This window comes from Myxocyprinus asiaticus, chromosome 13 (genome assembly GCF_019703515.2).
Source record: "Myxocyprinus asiaticus isolate MX2 ecotype Aquarium Trade chromosome 13, UBuf_Myxa_2, whole genome shotgun sequence".
Classification (NCBI taxonomy): domain Eukaryota; kingdom Metazoa; phylum Chordata; class Actinopteri; order Cypriniformes; family Catostomidae; genus Myxocyprinus; species Myxocyprinus asiaticus.
This window is the reverse complement of record NC_059356.1, coordinates 50,451,090-50,461,287: the sequence shown is the minus strand read 5'-3', so window position 1 is coordinate 50,461,287 and position 10,198 is coordinate 50,451,090. Positions and strand designations below refer to the sequence as shown.

At 36.8% G+C, this 10,198-nt stretch overlaps 1 pseudogene; it reads right to left on the bottom strand.

Moving 5' to 3' along the window:
• Positions 1–440: 440 nt before the first annotated feature.
• Positions 441–10,198, bottom strand: part of LOC127449918 (DNA-directed RNA polymerases I, II, and III subunit RPABC2-like) — an 11,557-nt pseudogene continuing 1,799 nt past the window's right edge.

Here is a 10,198-nt window from a genome sequence, read left to right as displayed (position 1 = left end):
TACTCAGAGGTAGCCTATGTGAAACTTAATGAAGTATGTAAAAATACACATTTACTCCATTCTCGTCACATGACCTCAGTATGTTGTATACTGAAGGGATAGTTCACCTTAACAATACAACTTCAGTCACCCACTTTCTGCTGTAGGTCTTCAGAAAATGCACATACTGTGTCAAGTATGCATACTATACCCTGCAGAAATAGTAGAAGTAGTATGGTGAAATTATACTGGAAGTTCATCCACCTAGAAACTTCACAGCTCAAATAACAAAGATTTTACAAACGAATGAAGCACACTTTTGTTTGTTTGTATTTGCAAACAGAAGAATGAGTCAAAAATAATCCGTGATAAATGGACAAAAGAGCTTCAGATGTATTTAACGTGGAATATACTGCCTCTAATAATCCAATAATAAAATACAAGAGCATGGAGTATCATTTTCTACAAAAAGGTTTAATTCTGCAATGATAAAACACACAAACATGAAATAAATTCAGAGTGAAATGTTCTGATTGAAGTCTTTGGCTGGATGTGACTGTTATTGTGTGTGTTCTGGCCTCTTGTGGATGAACACAAGTACTGCAGCTGGAATACACTATAAAATGAAGTGATCTGTACAGTCGGATACCGTCCACATGATGTGACCCTCTGATGTGTATCAGTCAGTGATGATGAGCTCGTCACAGCCCCAGTCCTCATAACTGCAGTCTGGAAGATATCTGCGGATGATGATGGGAATCTTTCTGCTCCTGACAAACACAAGAAAGCATTCAAACAAATGACTGCAGCTTGTAAACGCCTGATATAATGTGTGTTGTCATACTTGAGCTCTTTCATGGCGATCTGCAGCGGATCCGTCTCTCCTTCCAGCTCCACCATCACCGGCGCACACATCCTGTCACAGAGGAAGTGATGTCACTGAATCTCAGTGTTATTGCAGAGGTATGAGTGTATGCGTGTGCAGTGACTCACACGATCTGCAGCGCTCATGTTCCCAGCACACGTCCACGTTTGTATTTAGTCATGTATGGAGTTGTGATTCTCTTCTGATTGGCCTGCTGACCTTCACCTGCCGGAAGAATCTGAACATTCTCCTGATCCTCCTGAAGATGCAAACACATCAACAACAGTTCAAAAATATAATGCATCTTAACGATGACAAAACACACACTTCAGTAAATGAAAATATGTTCAGAACTGAAACGGGTCAAAATCACTGCCCACTGCAAATGCTGTCGATAAGAGGTTCATTTTTAATTAATCAGGAACATTCATTTGATCGCTCAAGTGACCATATTGTCAGTGGATGATTATAATTAGGGGTGGGCGATAAACCGGAGAACATGATAGAAATAATGAAACACAGTTTTCCACTGACAGATGCATGTCATTAGATGAACAGTTTGTCTACAACGGCAGAAAAAATGACACTGAATCCGCTTCTTAAAATCACTCATCTCGTGATATAAGATCACTCATCTCCTGATATAAGATCACTCGTCTCCTGATATAAGATCACTCATCTCGTGATATAAGATCACTCGTCTCCTGATATAAGATCACTCATCTCCTGACATAAGATCACTCGTCTCCTGATATAAAATCACTCGTCTCCTGATATATGATCACTCGTCTCCTGATATAAGATCACTCATCTCATGATATAAAATCACTCATCTCCTGATATAAGATCACTCATCTCCTGATATAAGATCACTCATCTCCTGATATACGATCACTTATCTCCTGATATAAGATCACTCATCTCGTGATATAAGATCACTCATCTCATGATATAAGATCACTCATCTCCTGATATATGATCACTCATCTCCTGATATAAGATCACTCATCTCCTGATATATGATCACTCATCTCCTGATATAAAATCACTCATCTCCTGATATATGATCACTCATCTCCTGATATAAGATCACTCATCTCCTGATATAAGATCACTCATCTCGTGATATAAGATCACTCATCTCCTGATATATGATCACTCATCTCGTGATATAAGATCACTCATCTCGTGATATAAGATCACTCATCTCCTGATATATGATCACTCATCTCCTGATATAAGATCACTCATCTCATGATATAAGACCACTCATCTCCTGATATATGATCACTCATCTCCTGATATAAGATCACTCATCTCCTGATATAAGATCACTCATCTCGTGATATAAGATCACTCATCTCCTGATATAAGATCACTCATCTCCTGATATATGATCACTCATCTCCTGATATAAGATCACTCATCTCGTGATATAAGATCACTCATCTCCTGATATAAGATCACTCATCTCCTGATATAAGATCACTCATCTCCTGATATAAGATCACTCATCTCCTGATATAAGATCACTCATCTCATGATATAAGACCACTCATCTCCTGATATATGATCACTCATCTCCTGATATAAGATCACTCATCTCCTGATATAAGATCACTCATCTCGTGATATAAGATCACTCATCTCCTGATATAAGATCACTCATCTCCTGATATATGATCACTCATCTCCTGATATAAGATCACTCATCTCCTGATATATGATCACTCATCTCCTGATATAAGATCACTCATCTCCTGATATAAGATCACTCTTCTCCTGATATAAGATCACTCTTCTCCTGATATAAGATCACTCTTCTCCTGATATAAGATAACTCTTCTCCTGATATAAGATCACTCATCTCCTGATATAAGATCACTCTTCTCCTGATATAAGATCACTCATCTCCTGATATAAGATCACTCATCTCCTGATATAAGATCACTCATCTCCTGATATAAGATCACTCATCTCCTGATATAAGATCACTCTTCTCCTGATATAAGATCACTCTTCTCCTGATATAAGATCACTCATCTCCTGATATAAGATCACTCATCTCCTGATATAAGATCACTCTTCTCCTGATATAAGATCACTCATCTCCTGATATAAGATCACTCTTCTCCTGATATAAGATCACTCATCTCCTGATATAAGATCACTCGTCTCCTGATATAAGATCACTCGTCTCCTGATATATGATCACTCGTCTCCTGATATAAGATCACTCGTCTCCTGATATAAGATCACTCGTCTCGTGATATAAGATCACTCGTCTCCTGATATAAGATCACTCGTCTCTTGATATAAGATCACTCATCTCGTGATATAAGATCACTCATCTCGTGATATAAGATCACTCATCTCCTGATATAAGATCACTCATCTCGTGATATAAGATCACTCATCTCGTGATATAAGATCACTCATCTCCTGATATAAGATCACTCATCTCCTGATATATGATCACTCATCTCGTGATATAAGATCACTCATCTCCTGATATATGATCACTCATCTCCTGATATAAGATCACTCATCTCCTGATATATGATCACTCATCTCCTGATATAAGATCACTCATCTCGTGATATAAGATCACTCATCTCCTGATATATGATCACTCATCTCCTGATATAAGATCACTCATCTCCTGATATAAGATCACTCATCTCCTGATATAAGATCACTCATCTCCTGATATAAGATCACTCTTCTCCTGATATAAGATCACTCATCTCCTGATATAAGATCACTCATCTCCTGATATAAGATCACTCGTCTCCTGATATAAGATCACTCGTCTCCAGATATATGATCACTCGTCTCCTGATATAAGATCACTCGTCTCCTGATATAAGATCACTCGTCTCGTGATATAAGATCACTCGTCTCCTGATATAAGATCACTCATCTCTTGATATAAGATCACTCATCTCGTGATATAAGATCACTCATCTCGTGATATAAGATCACTCATCTCGTGATATAAGATCACTCATCTCCTGATATAAGATCACTCATCTCCTGATATAAGATCACTCATCTCTTGATATAAGATCACTCATCTCCTGATATTAGATCACTCATCTCCTGATATAAGATCACTCATCTCCTGATATAAGATCACTCATCTCCTGATATAAGATCACTCATCTCGTGATATAAGATCACTCATCTCCTGATATAAGATCACTCATCTCCTGATATATGATCACTCATCTCGTGATATAAGATCACTCATCTCCTGATATATGATCACTCATCTCCTGATATAAGATCACTCATCTCCTGATATATGATCACTCATCTCCTGATATAAGATCACTCATCTCCTGATATAAGATCACTCATCTCCTGATATAAAATCACTCATCTCCTGATATAAGATCACTCTTCTCCTGATATAAGATCACTCATCTCCTGATATAAAATCACTCATCTCCTGATATAAGATCACTCTTCTCCTGATATAAGATCACTCATCTCTTGATATAAGATCACTCATCTCCTGATATAAGATCACTCATCTCGTGATATAAGATCACTCATCTCCTGATATAAGATCACTCATCTCCTGATATATGATCACTCATCTCGTGATATAAGATCACTCATCTCCTGATATATGATCACTCATCTCCTGATATAAGATCACTCATCTCCTGATATATGATCACTCATCTCCTGATATAAGATCACTCATCTCTTGATATAAGATCACTCATCTCGTGATATAAGATCACTCATCTCCTGATATAAGATCACTCATCTCGTGATATAAGATCACTCATCTCCTGATATAAGATCACTCATCTCGTGATATAAGATCACTCATCTCGTGATATAAGATCACTCATCTCCTGATATTAGATCACTCATCTCCTGATATAAGATCACTCATCTCTTGATATAAGATCACTCATCTCCTGATATAAGATCACTCATCTCGTGATATAAGATCACTCATCTCCTGATATAAGATCACTCATCTCCTGATATATGATCACTCATCTCATGATATAAGATCACTCATCTCCTGATATATGATCACTCATCTCCTGATATAAGATCACTCATCTCCTGATATATGATCACTCATCTCCTGATATAAGATCACTCATCTCCTGATATATGATCACTCATCTCCTGATATAAGATCACTCATCTCCTGATATAAGATCACTCATCTCCTGATATAAAATCACTCATCTCCTGATATAAGATCACTCTTCTCCTGATATAAGATCACTCTTCTCCTGATATAAGATCACTCATCTACTGATATAAGATCACTCATCTCCTGATATAAGATCACTCATCTCTTGATATAAGATCACTCATCTCCTGATATAAGATCACTCATCTCCTGATATAAGATCACTCATCTCCTGATATATGATCACTCATCTCGTGATATAAGATCACTCATCTCCTGATATATGATCACTCATCTCCTGATATAAGATCACTCATCTCCTGATATATGATCACTCATCTCCTGATATAAGATCACTCATCTCCTGATATATGATCACTCATCTCCTGATATAAGATCACTCGTCTCCTGATATAAGATCACTCGTCTCCTGATATAAGATCACTCGTCTCCTGATATTAGATCACTCGTCTCCTGATATAAGATCACTCGTCTCCTGATATAAGATCACTCGTCTCCTGATATATGATCACTCATCTACTGATATAAGATCACTCATCTCCTGATATAAAATCACTCATCTCCTGATATAAGATCACTCTTCTCCTGATATAAGATCACTCTTCTCCTGATATAAGATCACTCATCTACTGATATAAGATCACTCATCTCCTGATATAAGATCACTCATCTCCTGATATATGATCACTCATCTCGTGATATAAGATCACTCATCTCCTGATATATGATCACTCATCTCCTGATATAAGATCACTCATCTCCTGATATATGATCACTCATCTCCTGATATAAGATCACTCATCTCCTGATATATGATCACTCATCTCCTGATATAAGATCACTCATCTCCTGATATAAGATCACTCATCTCCTGATATAAAATCACTCATCTCCTGATATAAGATCACTCTTCTCCTGATATAAGATCACTCTTCTCCTGATATAAGATCACTCATCTACTGATATAAGATCACTCATCTCCTGATATAAGATCACTCATCTCCTGATATAAGATCACTCATCTCGTGATATAAGATCACTCATCTCATGATATTAGATCACTCATCTCCTGATATAAGATCACTCATCTCTTGATATAAGATCACTCATCTCCTGATATAAGATCACTCATCTCGTGATATAAGATCACTCATCTCCTGATATAAGATCACTCATCTCCTGATATATGATCACTCATCTCGTGATATAAGATCACTCATCTCCTGATATATGATCACTCATCTCCTGATATAAGATCACTCATCTCCTGATATATGATCACTCATCTCGTGATATAAGATCACTCATCTCCTGATATATGATCACTCATCTCCTGATATAAGATCACTCATCTCCTGATATATGATCACTCATCTCCTGATATAAGATCACTCATCTCCTGATATAAGATCACTCATCTCCTGATATAAAATCACTCATCTCCTGATATAAGATCACTCTTCTCCTGATATAAGATCACTCTTCTCCTGATATAAGATCACTCATCTACTGATATAAGATCACTCATCTCCTGATATAAGATCACTCATCTCTTGATATAAGATCACTCATCTCCTGATATAAGATCACTCATCTCCTGATATAAGATCACTCATCTCCTGATATATGATCACTCATCTCGTGATATAAGATCACTCATCTCCTGATATATGATCACTCATCTCCTGATATAAGATCACTCATCTCCTGATATATGATCACTCATCTCCTGATATAAGATCACTCATCTCCTGATATATGATCACTCATCTCCTGATATAAGATCACTCGTCTCCTGATATAAGATCACTCGTCTCCTGATATAAGATCACTCGTCTCCTGATATTAGATCACTCGTCTCCTGATATAAGATCACTCGTCTCCTGATATAAGATCACTCGTCTCCTGATATATGATCACTCATCTACTGATATAAGATCACTCATCTCCTGATATAAAATCACTCATCTCCTGATATAAGATCACTCTTCTCCTGATATAAGATCACTCTTCTCCTGATATAAGATCACTCATCTACTGATATAAGATCACTCATCTCGTGATATAAGATCACTCATCTCCTGATATATGATCACTCATCTCCTGATATAAGATCACTCATCTCCTGATATAAGATCACTCATCTCCTGATATAAGATCACTCATCTCCTGATATATGATCACTCATCTCCTGATATAAGATCACTCATCTCCTGATATAAGATCACTCATCTCCTGATATAAAATCACTCATCTCCTGATATAAGATCACTCTTCTCCTGATATAAGATCACTCTTCTCCTGATATAAGATCACTCATCTACTGATATAAGATCACTCATCTCCTGATATAAGATCACTCATGTCCTGATATAAGATCACTCATCTCGTGATATATGATCACTCGTCTCCTGATATAAGATCACTCGTCTCCTGATATAAGATCACTCGTCTCGTGATATAAGATCACTCGTCTCCTGATATAAGATCACTCGTCTCCTGATATAAGATCACTCGTCTCCTGATATTAGCTCACTCGTCTCCTGATATAAGATCACTCGTCTCCTGATATAAGATCACTCGTCTCGTGATATAAGATCACTCATCTCCTGATATAAGATCACTCATCTCGTGATATAAGATCACTCATCTCGTGATATAAGATCACTCATCTCCTGATATTAGATCACTCATCTCCTGATATAAGATCACTCATCTCTTGATATAAGATCACTCATCTCGTGATATAAGATCACTCATCTCCTGATATAAGATCACTCATCTCCTGATATAAGATCACTCATCTCCTGATATAAGATCACTCATCTCGTGATATAAGATCACTCATCTCCTGATATAAGATCACTCATCTCGTGATACAAGATCACTCGTCTCCTGATATAAGATCACTCGTCTCCTGATATAAGATCACTCGTCTCGTGATATAAGATCACTCATCTCCTGATATAAAATCACTCATCTCCTGATATAAGATCACTCATCTCGTGATATAAGATCATTCATCTCCTGATATAAAATCACTCATCTCGTGATATAAGATCATTCCTGATATAAGATCACTCGTCTCCTGATATAAGATCACTCATCTCATGATATAAAATCACTCATCTCCTGATATAAAATCACTCATCTCGTGATATAAGATCACTCATCTCCTGATATAAGATCACTCATCTCGTGATATAAGATCACTCATCTCTTGATATAAGATCACTCATCTCGTGATATATGATCACTCATCTCGTGATATAAGATCACTCATCTCCTGATATAAGATCACTCATCTCATGATATAAAATCACTCATCTCCTTATATAAAATCACTCATCTCCTGATATATGATCACTTATCTCCTGATATAAGATCACTCATCTCCTGATATAAGATCACTCATCTCCTGATATAAGATCACTCATCTCCTGATATAAAATCACTCATCTCCTGATATAAAATCACTCATCTCCTGATATAAGATCACTCATCTCCTGATATAAAATCACTCATCTCCTGATATGTGATCACTTATCTCCTGATATAAGATCACTCATCTCCTGATATAAGATCACTCATCTCCTGATATAAAATCACTCATCTCCTGATATAAGATCACTCATCTCCTGATATAAGATCACTCTTCTCCTGATATAAAATCACTCATCTCCTTATATAAGATCACTCATCTCCTGATATAAAATCACTCATCTCCTGATATAAGATCACTCATCTCCTGATATAAGATCACTCGTCTCCTGATATAAGATCACTCATCTCCTGATATAAGATCACTCATCTCCTGATATAAAATCACTCATCTCCTTATATAAGATCACTCATCTCCTGATATATGATCACTTATCTCCTGGTATAAGATCACTCATCTCCTGATATAAGATCACTCATCTCCTGATATATGATCACTCATCTCGTGATATAAGATCACTCATCTCCTGATATATGATCACTCATCTCCTGATATAAGATCACTCATCTCCTGATATATGATCACTCATCTCGTGATATAAGATCACTCATCTCCTGATATATGATCACTCATCTCCTGATATAAGATCACTCATCTCCTGATATAAGATCACTCATCTCCTGATATAAAATCACTCATCTCCTGATATAAGATCACTCTTCTCCTGATATAAGATCACTCTTCTCCTGATATAAGATCACTCATCTACTGATATAAGATCACTCATCTCCTGATATAAGATCACTCATGTCCTGATATAAGATCACTCGTCTCCTGATATATGATCACTCGTCTCCTGATATAAGATCACTCGTCTCCTGATATAAGATCACTCGTCTCGTGATATAAGATCACTCGTCTCCTGATATAAGATCACTCGTCTCCTGATATAAGATCACTCGTCTCCTGATATTAGCTCACTCGTCTCCTGATATAAGATCACTCGTCTCCTGATATAAGATCACTCGTCTCGTGATATAAGATCACTCATCTCCTGATATAAGATCACTCATCTCGTGATATAAGATCACTCATCTCGTGATATAAGATCACTCATCTCCTGATATTAGATCACTCATCTCCTGATATAAGATCACTCATCTCTTGATATAAGATCACTCATCTCGTGATATAAGATCACTCATCTCCTGATATAAGATCACTCATCTCCTGATATAAGATCACTCATCTCCTGATATAAGATCACTCATCTCGTGATATAAGATCACTCATCTCCTGATATAAGATCACTCATCTCGTGATACAAGATCACTCGTCTCCTGATATAAGATCACTCGTCTCCTGATATAAGATCACTCGTCTCGTGATATAAGATCACTCATCTCCTGATATAAAATCACTCATCTCCTGATATAAGATCACTCATCTCGTGATATAAGATCATTCATCTCCTGATATAAAATCACTCATCTCGTGATATAAGATCATTCCTGATATAAGATCACTCGTCTCCTGATATAAGATCACTCATCTCATGATATAAAATCACTCATCTCCTGATATAAAATCACTCATCTCGTGATATAAGATCACTCATCTCCTGATATAAGATCACTCATCTCGTGATATAAGATCACTCATCTCTTGATATAAGATCACTCATCTCGTGATATATGATCACTCATCTCATGATATAAGATCA